Source organism: Castor canadensis, chromosome 6 (assembly GCF_047511655.1).
Source record: "Castor canadensis chromosome 6, mCasCan1.hap1v2, whole genome shotgun sequence".
In the NCBI taxonomy this organism is placed as follows: domain Eukaryota; kingdom Metazoa; phylum Chordata; class Mammalia; order Rodentia; family Castoridae; genus Castor; species Castor canadensis.
This window is the reverse complement of record NC_133391.1, coordinates 65352404-65366885: the sequence shown is the minus strand read 5'-3', so window position 1 is coordinate 65366885 and position 14482 is coordinate 65352404.

Below are 14482 nucleotides of genomic sequence, written 5' to 3'. Positions count from 1 at the left end.
GCAGGCACACTTACTGCTTTAGACACTCTGCAGCACTCACTTGTGCATTTTGATGAAAATGTCAAAGATATGATACTATGCCCTCATCAGTGCATGGTATCATGAGGTGCACATCTTTTTTGGGTGATGTCAATCTTGATCATTTGGCATCTTTTTTTTACCATTTTTCCCCTTTGTAATTAGTAAATATCATGCAGGAAGATACTATAAGACTATATAAATATCCTGTTTCTCATACCTTTCTCTACTAATTTTAACATCTATTGGTGATTCTTGCCAGAATCAAATACCATTGTGGTGTTTACCAAAAGTTAATTTTAGAATTTTCCATTATTCCTTGTGTTTTTATTAATTAAAATTCTATTGTGGCTCACATCTGTAATCCCAGAGGTAGAAATCAGAAGGATAGTGGTTCTAGGCCAGCCCCAACCAAAAGGTAGTAAGATAGTAAGATCCATCTTAATCAAGTTCAAGCCCCAGACCCACAAGAGAGAGACAGAAAGAGAGGAGAAAGAGAAGAGAAGGCACTACCCTCAAGAAGAAAGAAAGCTATCATGTCTCCAAATAACTGCTAAGCATTGAGAAAAGGCACAGTATAGTCATGATCAATAACAACTTGAAGCTGGAAAGTATGGGGGGGGTGATGGTGGAAGAGGACTAGAAAGGCTTGTGCAGAGGAGACCCTGGAGCTAGATCTTGGCATTCTAAACAGAGGACACATCATACTCAGCACAGTCATCTAAGATGACTAGAACACAGCATGGAGATGACATGCTAAAGGCCAGAGGTTCACAGACAGAAGTCTTAGAATCTGTAGGGGTCCCTGACACCCTTTGAGTAGTCTGCAAGGTCAATACTAAAACACATAACCACCAAATGGAAATAGCTTAATGTCCTTCAACTGGTTAAGTGTTCAAACTGCAATGTATTCATACATTGGAATAAGACTCAGTGTTAAAAAATAACAAATTAGTAATACACACAAATAAAACTCAAATGCATTATGTTCAATGAAAGAAGTCAGGTTCAAAGGCTACATACTGTATGACTCCATTTATATGACTTTCAGGAACAAGAAAAGCTATAGGGACAGAAAATATGTCAGAACAGATTACAATAATGGAACATTTGGGGGAGATGGAAATATTCTGTATCTCCATTGTAGTCATACACCATATGCATTTATAAAAATCCATGTAAAACTGTACACTAAAATTGTGGATTCACTGTATCTGAATTATACCTCAATAAATCTAACAAAAATTTCTAAATAAACTGAATGTGGCAGCCTGTGCCTGTCATCCCAGTTACTCCTCCAGGGCGTCACAAATTTATGTAATACTGTCCTTGGTAGGCTGGGGTTGTTGACACACTGTTAACAAATAGAATACAAAAGAAAAAAATGCCATTCATCTGAGATTAAGTTATGAAAAGATTATGGCTTCTATCTTGAGTTTTCTCTCTCAGTCATTCTCTAAGGAAAACCTCTAATGTGTGGAGTTGCCTATGGAGAGAATCACATGGGCAGAGAACTGATGTCTCTGGCCAACAGCTGGGCAGATCTGAGGCTTGACAAGGACTACATAGATGGGTTTGGAGATAGATACTCATGTGATTGAGCCTTGAGATGATTTGAGTCCCAGCCAACAATTACATTGCAGCCTTGTAAAAAATCTTAATTCAGAGAAACCCACCTGAACTGCGCTCAGATTTTGGATCCATGACTTTGAGATAATGAACGTTGCTTTTAGTCACTAAATTTTGACAAAATTCTTTGTACACTAGAAAATAAATAATGTGTTAAAATATCTCGAAGGTGCCCTTAAGTTTGTGTTTCATAAAATATTTACTTTTACCCTCTAACTGTTGGTTCACTTATATCTTGGATTGGTTTATAGTAAATATATCTATATAATCATATATAAAAACTTAATTTCATAATATATTAACTATATGCTATATACATAAAGTATAAAAATTAACTTGCTTTTACAGAGTATTTCAAGTGTACTCTGAAGAGTGAAAAACATAATGGACCCATGTACCCATCATCCAACTTTAACACTCATGGTCAACAATTGACACAACTCATTGTCAATATTATTTCATCTGTCTCTACCTAATCTTCTCCCCCAGATTATTTTGAAGCAAGTCAAAGACATAGCTTTTCTTCTCTAATATTTTCAGCATTCATCACTATTTATGGAAGCATTTTTAAGCTATAAATTGACCACAGACATCACATAAAGTCTTCAAAGTAGAGCCAAGTGTAGCTACTCTTGGCAATATTCTCCTACTCAAAAGTACAGATAAAATATTCTATGGAAGAAATGCACAGGAATTTTGCAGTTAGGTATTAGAAAACTGAAGAGAGGGAAAACAATTGAAGGAGTTGGGTAATGGGATGAAAACAAGGTTGGATATATATATATATATATATATATATATAATCAGTGATGACTAACTGTATGGGGACCATCAAGTGACTTTTAAGAACAAGCCTAACAGTGAAGGTTAGATGACATCAAACATATTGCATATTTTATAAAACTCTCCTGTAGGTTCCCACGTCCTTCAGGAAATTACCATGGGAGCAAAGAGTTTGGACAGTAGAAATGCAGAGTGAAATAGTGCAGAAAAGTGGTCTGACAGATAGGAACTGAAAGACTGAGAAGAACTTGAGAATTCAATAAAGTAAGAACTGGAAGTCAGAAGTGATCAAGAAAAGTGTAAAGCGACATCCTTTCCACCAACAAAACCCAACAGGCTTCAATGCTGGGTTTCCAACAATATATGAGAAGAGGAGTTAATAAAGTTTTTTGCTTAAGTACTAAAGGAAAAGTGATTCTAGGAATCTAGAATATGTGTGATTACTCCAAGAGGTTGATGATTTACTTACATACCCAGATACATAGATTCATACTTGCTATGATGTGCATATGGCTTAAATGTGTTCTCCTAGGTACCTGTGTTGAAAGTTTGGTCCCCAGGGTAGCAATGTGAGGAGCTGATGGGACCTATAAAAAGGTGGTCATTAGGGCATTGGGAAGTGTGCCCTCAAAAAGGAATAACATAGTTCCCATGGGACCCCAGTCTCTTTCTGGCTTCCTATCTCACCCTGTGATCTCTCCTTCTACATGCCCTCCTACTATTGTTAAGCCATTGCATGGTATCCTCGCCAGAGCAGAGATGATGCTGGTACCATATCTTTGAATCTCTACAATTGTGAGCTAAACAAATCTTTTTCTTTATGAAGCATCTAGTCTCAGTATTTCATTATAGCATCAGAAAACAGATTAATATGCACTTCCAGTTAATGGAATCAGGAACAATATTACTTCTGATGCCTGTAAAAATATGTATGTTTGTAATGAAATTTGTAAAGGAAAGAAGGGGAGAATAAATTTTTCTGCCTTGATCTACTATATTCGTGAACACTCAGATATGACAGTGTCCAAATATAATTGGTCCAGGTTGAATATATCTGCAGAATTTGGATATGATTATCCACAAATTGCTCATGAAGGACTAATAAAGATACAATAATAGAACAAGAATTATTATACTCAATTGACATGAAAAACAGATAACTTTTAATTCCGGTCTGTACATTTTAGTAGTTTTCTGTTAAAATAAGGAATATATTAAAGTAACACTTTTATGAGTTGTAAAAACTCTGAGGCAAATGATCCAATTTACACTGACTGAAAATACTTTAAAAATCCATGAATTTTGTTTCCTTTATTTCATACAATCAAAGCTTCTAAGGACAGTGAGAATTTTATATAAGAATTTTTTATCCTGGTTTTAGAAACCTAGCTTTTCTTGTAACTGCACTCATGATTCACAACTACACCTCAACTTTATAGTGGAATTTTCATCTCAATCACTGAACTCACTGTACTGGAGGAGTACTTTATTTTTCTTGGATTTTATTGTCAAACACAGAGAGATAATATTATAGAGCAATTCTTCCCTATCGCCCACAGCAACGATAAACCAAAAATGTGTACCAGTAATAGTAAAGTATGATGTCAATCAAAAAACAATCAATTTTGCCATATATGGAGTTTTTTTTTAATAAAAAAGAATGTCTTTCTGGTGTATCGACCTGTCCTTGATTTCCAAATGGAGGATGGTTTTAGTAGATAAGAGTCAAAGGATAGCTATTATCTTGTTTCCCTCTCATGGATTAGTCATTGCAGATTTGAAAGTTACAAATCATCAACTTTCAGCTCTCCTGATGGAGGTGTGGGGGATTGAACCTAGGGTCCTGTGCATGCTAAGCAAGCAGTATACCTCTTGAGCCATGTCTCTAGCCCTTTTGTTTTTGCATTTTGTTTCTGAGATAGGGTCTTGCTAACTTTACCGAGGTAGCATCCAATTCATGGTGCTCCTGTCTCTAACTCATGAGTAGCTACCATACCCGTCTCAAAAATATCTTAATACTGGCATAAGAAAAACACTACTTGAAAGTAAACCTATGAATACATATCTATATGCATTCATATGCAGTTGCAAACATGTATGCATGCATGCACGTATGTAGAGTGTATAAATGTATGTGTATATAAAGGGGGGAGAAGGAGAAGAGAGAGAGAGAGAGAGAAAGGTAAAGGACAGGGAGAGAGAAGGGAGAGAGAAGAAAGGTAACAGGAAATGAAGAGTAGAAATGATCATACCATGCTCATCTCTCGCTGATCATCTGATCAGCTTCCTGTTGCTCATCTTGCAAGAAGGTATATACTTTCTTCCCCTCTCCTTACCCAATTTCTCTTTAATGTCTAAGACCCTTTTTGAGTCTCTTGACTATGTAGACCTTGGCATTGTCCCTCTTCTTCATGTCCTTCTAGTATACAATTTGATCACCTCAGACTTATCATTTAGCTACACACTTTTATTGCTCTCTGAATGTTCCATGTGTCAGTCTTGTCTCCCCAACTAAATGCCTCAGGGGCAAGGACTCTGAATTATCATTATGTATTACCACATCTTCTTTTGCTGTGTACTATCACGGATGCTAAATAAATGATAGACTGAAATAACAAAGTTGCCACTTAGGTTGTCATTTTGAGTAAGAAATTATAATCTGTTTTTAAAATTGAAACAAACTTTTTAGAAGGTTTCTATGCATTCCACACATCTGTATTTCCTAGTGAAACATAATATAGCTTAGTGGTTAATGACACACTGACTGGCTTTGTATTCTAGTTCTCTAGTATTTTAGTCATATAATCTTGAGCAAATATCCTCTAAGTATATTTACTATCTATAAAAGAGAGATGAAGAGAGATAATTGTAACATCTCACTTACAGATTACTGTGATAATTAAATAAATTTGTTCATGAACAGCCTATCAAATATCTGTACATAAAAATCATACTACAAATGGTGACTATTTTGCTATGGTTGAATAAAAACCATAGCTTATATTTATAAATTGGCAGCTTGCATCAAAAGTTGGCTAGTATCGGTTTAGAGAAAGCTCCATTTCTAAGGATAACTGTCTCAAACAAATATTTGAGCTGAACTGGGAAGGGAAATCTGAATTAAAAGACAGAAGGTTTATTGTAAACACAAGGCAAGAGTGATCAAAGTTAGCCTGTTCAAAAAGCCTAAAATGTAATGCCTTTCCCCAGTTCTAGATACTCTTTAGATACCTGACCTAAGAAGGTTTAGATTAGATTGACAAGGCAGAGTTGATTTAGGAGCAACCAACCCAGAGTCTAGGGTTAATAAACCCTCTGGCTAAGAAAGCATACTGGTATGACAGAAGTGATGTTTACCTTGGGGGAAATACATATATTCATATATAATGAGTATACATGCTTATGTAACATTCATGTAAGTATGTATCATTTCACACATTTGAAATAAATTTGGAATCTTCTGACTTTGTGAAGTATGAAATATATATACATATCTACACATACACATACATATACATATGTACATATATACATATATATTTGAATGTGAGATAAAAGAACTAAAATCAAAACTAGACCAAGACAAAGGGTAAGTAACAGTATTGTTTCTAAGGAACTGTGTGTTCTCACCATGTCAGTGCAGTACAACTAAAGGAATGTGCTTTGTAGAAATGAGGTAAGTAATAATGTAGAAAGACAGTGGAATATAATCAGAGTAACATGCATTTTTTAACTCTAAATACATTAGTCAAACTCTCACTTTCTAATGAAATATTCACAGAAGAATAAAATACTACTTCAATGTGATGAATTCACTCATTTAATAAGAGTCTTAGCAATCAGGCAGGTCTGCTTTTGAATCTGAATTCCACCACTGTGTAAAGTCATTTAACCTTTCTCAATATCCTCATTGATAAATTAGATAGAATAGAGCTTCCTGGAGGCCTCATGAAAAAAGTTATATTTAACTTAATTTCTACACCCTTCTCCTATCATTCCTTTTTACCCTCCCAAATAATCTGATTGGCTAGAGACCAAGTCATTTATTAAATCTTTTTTGCTAGTGGCATGTCACTAGGCACAAGAAAAAAATGTATACATGCCTGTGTCTGTCTCTGGCATGTACCTACTAAACAACCGGGTGGTAAACTGAGTCTCACATCCTTCTCCCCAGGGAAATGGAAAGGCTTGTACATTCCAGCCTTTTAATAAGAACACTGAATTAGGATTCAAGGCAAAAACCCAGCTAATGGAAAGGGCACCCTTGCTATTTTCCATGTTTCTTATATATCTGTCCACCTCTTGAGGAATTCATTAATACGCGAGGTGTCTAAAATCAGTTATAAATCAGTCCCTTAGCCACATCACAGTCTAAGAATACCCTATCTCAGTATAACCCATAAAATATATTCCATAAAGTATTTGTAAAAACCAAATAGAGAGAATGTTTTTAAAGTACTTAGTACAGTGTCTGGCACATAGACAATAAACAATATTTATTAACTTCTCTTATTTTTATAACTAGAAAATGAAGATTCTAAAAAATGGAGGAGATTCTCTAAAGTTAGTTAGTTAGTTAATGGCAGAATGAAACTCAAACTTGAGCACCCATTTCCTTTTGTAATTAATTGAACAAAACAATGGGTTTCATATGACATTTTCATATAATGTATATTATATACTTTGATTATATTTACCACCATTACCCTTTTTGGTCCTCCTCCCTCCTATATTTCCCCTCCCTTCAAATAGTCCCCCTTCCACTTTCATGTCTTTTAAAAAAATCTACATTTTGTATATGAAAGAAAATACACAGTTTGTTGTTTTAAATCTGACTTATTTTGCTTAATATGGTGATCTCCAGTTCCATCACTTTCCTGGAAAATGACATGTTAATTTTACTTTTTGGCTGAATAATACTCCATTGTGTATATATGCCATGTTTTCTCAATCCATTCATCTCTTGATGGGCACCTAGACTGATTTCATACTTTGGCTAGTGTGAAACACCAATTTCTTACCACAGTTTTATTCTTGTCTTTTCATTTCCCTCCAGCATTTTGTGCCTTCTGATGCCAACTTACCAGTCCCTTAGCCAGGCACTGCTAGACCTGGTTCTGTACCCAGACTCTGATTGTGACCCTTTTTGGTTTGTACACTCACTTGCAAAGAGTTGCTCAGGCTTTCTCCTCTCTCTGCCCTGAACCACATTGAATTTTCATGCCCTCTTAGAACCAGTTTCTAAAGTTGTATCCCCATTGTGAATTCTGTTTTCCATACTAAATTTTAACTATGCCTTTACAATTGCCTGCTACATATTTCCCAAAAGCTGTTTTACTGACACCTTTAAGTCAAAATGACAAAATCATTGTCATCCTCTGTCCCTACTCTCTTCCACCAAAAACACGCATTTTTTGACATTTCCAGTTTTAATAAAGAAGCCACTCTTCTATTTTCTTCATACTGAAGCCTCAGATTCTCCCCTCACTTCCTCCAGGCTCCAACATATGTATGATTTGTTGTCATTCTAGAGTAGTGCTGAATTATATGGTACCCACGAGCCATAGGTGGCTACTGAGTGATTGAAATATGGGTAGTCTGGATTGAGAATTGTAAGTGCAAAGTGCACTTACCAAATTTTGAAGACAGGTAAACAACAATATAAACTATCTCCCTACTGCTTTTTAAACACTGATTACATGGGCAAATAATGGTTTTTTGTATATATTAAGTAAAGCAAAATATATTGTTAAAATGATTTTCTTGTATTTCCTTTCCTCTTGTTTTAGCCAAAAGAAAATTTAAATTATACATATGAATTGCTTTTGTATTTTTATTGGACAGGATTGTTATAGGTCATCCTCTTCTTCTTTCTCAACATTTCTTCTATTCCAGTCTTACTACCTGCCTCTCCTCCTCCTCTTCCTCTTTCTCTTCCTCCTCCTCCTCCTCCTTTTTCTCCTCCTCCTTCTTCTTCAGCAGGGTGCCCCTGTGTAACCCAGGCTTCTCTGGAACTTATTATGTAGGCCAGGTTAGCCTGAAACTCATGATTCTCTTGCTTCAGTCTCACAAGAACGGGAATTAAAAGCATGACCCGAATTGTAGGCTGGCATAATCAGGTACAATCTATTCTGGTGGTCACATCATCAGTTATAAGGGAACCCATATCAGTGATGTTATGTTGGTCAAAATTGAGATTTTAAAATTTAAAAATTGTCATAAAAAAGAAAAAGAAAAAAAGCATGACCCACCACACCTAGCCTACCAGCCTAGTTCAAGCTTCTTATAATGCAGTTTTCTCTCATTGCACAGTCTCCCTTCTTCAATCTCCTTTATCCATGCTGCATTCTGTCTCCAAATCAATCTTGCTAATGAAAGTTTCAAATCAAACTATCCCCTACTTAAAAATAATTACTTCTCTATGACCATTAAATGAAGTCCAAACAGTTATAGTTCCCTCTCTTTGCTCCTTCACATTTAACCTATGATGCTTTGGGATAGCAAGAAAGTGTAAAGCAAGATGAAACTCTGTTTAGCTGAGGAAATCTTAACTTTCCTGTGTGTGTGTGTCTGGGGGTTGGGGAGGGGTTGTGAAGATATCACATGGCTTTCCCCCAGTGACTTCAACTTGTTTGTGTCTGGCTCAGAGAACGATGTCCATCACAAAGATTTTAGAAGCTCAAAGAAAATATCTTGTTTCACAACTTTCCAAAGTCACCAACCTGTTGCTGAAAATGATCAACTTATATAAAAACAGGCAGGAAGGAAAGGTTCCTGATATAGCTGAAAGGCCTTGACTCCTCAATTGAGATACCAAAATACCTAACATTTACTCACCATTGAGACTGGCTTTTCTCTGAGAAGAGCAATAAATTACTTTTATGAAGCAATTTATTGGAACAACTAGAAATACATGGGAAAAAGGCACAAAACTTGATGCAAATATCTTGTCATTCAGTACTATTTTCTGAATGTCAGTTGATGAATGGAACAGACTCAAAACATTTTGCTCTTTCAAACTGAAATAGGATAATGCTTTAAAATTAGATTGTGTTATAATTGTTAATGTCTTCCAAAGTAATCTATTAAGTTGATATTCAAGACCAAATCCTGCTATTATTTCTTTCAACATGAGCCCTACACAACAGTTCATCTTAATTACTGCTCATCCTGTAACCATTCATACTATTTCCATGACTTTGACAGGCCCTTGCCTAGAATGATACAGAGCCATAGAACTGTCGAGCTGGAAGGGAATTTGGAGATTGTCTACCATGACTCCTCACTTTGAAAATGAAGACCCTGAGGTCCTGGAGTTCGTGAAGTGAACTTCTGATAGAGACCACCACCAAGCTATTTTTCCAGTCCTATGCTTTTCATATCACATGATTTATCTTTATTTTCTTGTACATATTAAAATTCTACCTGTTCATCAAGATCTAAGATAGATGGCACCTGTCCATGATGTCCAACCAATGGCAGCATATTGCTCAGTCTGTTTACTTGCCTGTGCTCAATTTGTAACCTGCTATCCTTCTTGGATTTAAAACAGGTTGAAGATAATGAAGCTCTCCTCTGATACAACATATGCCCAGGAAAAAAAACCCTTCTAAATAGGAAGCTCTCTATGCATGTATGTCAAATGAATAATTGAACAAAGAAAAAAATCTATAATATGAGAAAAAGGATGCATGAAAATATTAAAAAAGTATTAGCCACAATGCATTGTGTTCTGATTTCCTTGAACAAAAAGCTTCCATGTGTACTTCAAGGTTTGTTATTCATTTTTGAAAAATAACTTCACCTTTGTCCTTTAAGTCTATTCCTTGACAAGAAGAACAGAATTCGTGAATTACAGCAGAGACCAAGCTACCAGAGATTTAAAGGTTAAGTTTGGAAATCCATGTGTCTCTTTAAAACATGAGGAGTGCCAGTTCAGCTGAGTACAGAAAGGCTTCCAGCCAGAGGGCCAGTTGAGTTGAATTGAAAAGGAGTTGGTTAGTTTTTGTTAGCAGATGTTTAAATGTAGAACAATCCATCACCCCAATTCTTCTGTTTCAGTACATTTATTAAGTAAATGTTTATTATGCTAAATTCCATTTCAAACTGCAGGACAGGGAGAGTATGGCTTTTAAAAGGCAGGAATTTCATGTATCTTGAATATGAGATTAACTTAAAAAGAACAAAACCATCAATGTATTTCTATTTTTAATTATCTTGTTTATATAGGAGTCAATGAAGGGTTAAAAAGTAAAACTTAGCCACAAATAAGTTTGTCCCAGGGAAAATTCCTGCACTGAAAAAAAACCCAGATTCCCTCACTGAAGGCCTACTGGCAGCTTTTTAAATGAGAAGGGGTGGGTAGAAAGAAAAAGGCATTAGTAGACCTCTTCTGACATTCAGATTCAGACCATGGCTGTTTACCACAGTTAGTGTTTAGTGGCCATGGAGATAAGTAGATATTTAGACATTTGGCTTAATTCAATTCACTTCTATGCTATGCAAAGAATAATTATTGAATATTTGTTATATGTAAGGCAGTGTGCTGGCTAGGAAATATGAGGTAGTTAAAGTTTATTACAAATAGCTTCTATCCTCTCCTTAACTAGAAGTTTCTGGCAGTGTGTTTCAGTACATTTATTAAGTAAATGTTTATTATACTAAATTCCATTTCAAACTGGAGGAACAGGGAGAGTATGTAGGCTGATGAATGAATTGCTCAAGTAAAAATGTGGCCTTGCAGTATTTGGACAATTTCACCTCTTAAATTTAAATTACCCAGAAAGGTAAACAAAGGAAGGGAATAACTCAGTGATGAGAAACCACCCAAGAAAACAAGTAGGTATTACCCAGAGCCGAAGGGGGAAGAACTCCTTGAGATATTATTGTTTAGTTCTTAAATGTTTTCTAACAGCTTGGTCACCAGCTTGTGGTGCAGCCTAATTACAGAGTTACATCATCAGAGTGTGCCTTTGAAGGGAATATTGGGACCCTTGGTCTGTTTCTGGCTCTCTCTCTCTCTTTCTCTTTGTTTGTCTCCTGGCTACCATGAGGTGAACAGGTCTTCTCTGCCACACATTCCTGCCAGGATGTACTGCGCTGCTACAGGACCAAAGCAATGGAACCAAGTGACCATGGACTGAAACCTTGGAAATCATGACCCAAAACAAACTTTTCCAACTTATAAAGTTGGTTATCCCATGGATTTTAACAAAACAACAGGAAGCCGGTTAACACAGGAAAGTCTCTGAAGGAGGACACCAACTGACCGTAGAGCAACTCCACTGGAACGTCCACCTGTGATACTCTATGGGATGTACCAATTGTGGACACTTCCTTAGAAGCGTTTTCTGGGTAGAAACCTCACCACTAAAAGCTATGGCCAATAATCTGATAACCTGGAAATCTATCCAATGTACTGAGCAGTGTATCAATTCCAAAGAGTCAACAGGATTTATTGCCAAAGATTCCTTTGCAAAAGTTAGAGGACGTATCATTCTCATATTTTGGCCTTCTTGGTGAGGGATTTTAATAAACACGGAGTTTCATGCCTGAACTCACTAGCTGGGGATTCTTTGAAACTTTAGTTGCAGATCACTTAGAAGAACAGTGTGACCTCCAGGAGAGCTCAGGCTTGGAACTCCTTTGAGGGGAGTAATCACAAGATTAATGTTTTCCCTGTTTAAAACTGATTTAAAACTAAAAATAATTATAATAGCCTCTACTTATCTTAGAGGGGGAGGAAGGCTGGCAGAGGGCAGGGATTATACTGCTAACAATGTCTACAATGTATTCTGCAGGGTTTCCTTGAACATGTTACTTGGGGACCCTGAAGTAGCAGGTCATATGTGCAGTGCATCTTGTTTTATCAATTACATGGGTAATTGGTTTAACTGAAATTCATTCTTTTCAAATATTCATATTTTGGTATTTAATGTGTTATGCAAGACTCAAGCACTTGAAAGATCATTGATTTATGTGTTGAAAAGTCCCATTTATTATTCCCATTTTATGAGAAGCACGAAGGAATTTAATTGACTTTACCAAGGTCACAACAAAGCAGTGATGAGAAACCCGAGAGTGAATCCTTTCTGCTTCCAAATGTTTTGAAAGTTGGTGCATGTAAAGAAAAAAAAATGTGTGATGAAAGAGCACTTCTGGGGATGAAAAAGAGAAACTTTGTCTTTCAATGCCTAGAGGTCTGTACTCCTCCAGAGATAAAGCTTTTATTTTAGGCTCAGAGCACGAAGTAATCTATACTTTACCTGGACATTTTCCTTGTTATATTCCAAACTTGGGAAAAGAAATGGAATAATCAAAAAAGCACAGTTTTATAACATTTTCCCCTACAAGTTCAATTTTTAATGGCAGAGTTTTGTGGTTTGGGCACAATTTAAAATAACGTAGGGTTTTGGTAACATATGCATATAAAAGATATCGCCTGCATTCTAATATATATATATTATATATATATATATATATATTTTTTTTTTTTGCAGTATAGGGTTTGAACTCAGGGCCTACATGTGAACCTCTCTACCAGCCCTAATTTTTGTAATGGGTATTTTCGAGATAGGGTCTCTCAAACTATTTGCCTGGGCTGCCTTGAACCTCGACACTCCTGATCTCTGCCTAAGTAGCCAGGACTCAGGTGTGAGCTACCAGTGCCCAGCTGCAGTGTAATATTTATTGAGCCAATAATTTCTGAAAGCTTGTTACTAGTCTCATTTTCTCATTTAGCTCTTATAAAATGCTGTATGGGGGAGATGTTATTCTTGTTATGCCCATTTTACAGATGAGGAAACCAGATGCCAAAAGATTAACTAATTTTCCAAAATGACAGAAATAGAAGGTTGGAGGCTAAATGCAAACAGACTGATTATTCATCCAAAACAAATCACAAACATGACCAAACAGTATATTAAATCAATTTCACAGCCCTATTGAAGGCTGCTTTCTACTTGCAAAGTCTCTTTTCCAGGCAATTTCTTAAAAACAATAACAAAAGCTGCAACAATTCAATTTAGTATTCAATTAGTATTTAGTTTTTATAGAAAACTTTACTCTATTTCTAGAATTTTCTGTAGTTCTATAATACTGTCTCTAAGCTTGATTCCTGGCACTATTCTATAGATAGAGAAGCATTTGTAGCAAATTGAATTCAAATTCCCACTTTGCCTCACTTGGGCCTCGTGACTGTTCACATTGGTATTCAGTTCCCAAATTTTTAGCTATAAATGTTTTGTTAGGAAGTAAAAGAGAATTTGGGAGATTAGTTCAAACTTCTCAACTTACAACTGACAAAAGTGAAGCCCAAAGAAATTAAGTGATATATTTTTTTCCTGGGGATTGAGCCCAGTGCCTCAAGCATGCTAAGCAGGCACTCTACAACTGAGCCACACAGCCATCCTTTAAGTGGTTTGAAAAAGCCTCCCATCCAGCTCTGTGTAGAACCAGTGATGGATCCAGACTGCCAGAGACCTAAGTGAGTGCTCTGCCACTGTTCAGTGCTGTCTCAAGATGATTAATATAGCACTGGTAATCTTCCCACTGGAGTTTTCCTCAGGCAGACAGTGTGGTGTAGAGCGGGGCAGAGAAGTGAGGCTAGGCCTCTCTAATGTGGACCTAGTCCTTTGCTGCCATCTGCATTGCTCCCACTAGCTAGTTTGAATCCATGACATTTTAGCTAAGCTCTGCAAGCTGCATAAATATCTCATTGCTGGCTGTCTTGTCATTTGACACTTTGCAGTGTGACTTGAATGAGTCTCCATGCTTTATAGGTCTCTCCCCTGGGAGCAGCTACATGGAGTTTCCCATAGGGAGTGGCAACTGAAGATCACTACTGCCAACCAACTCCTTAAATGCACTGGGATGGCTGTGGCAAGGGCCAGGGCTCACTCTGTCTGGCTCTGATATGTTGACAGTTTAATCACTGAGCTAACTTTGTAGGTAATACAAAGATGGGAGCACAAGGAACATGATAATGGAAAATCAGGTTACAAGGAAACTAGAATCATGGAAGAAGTGGAACACAATTAAATTTCAAAAGGGA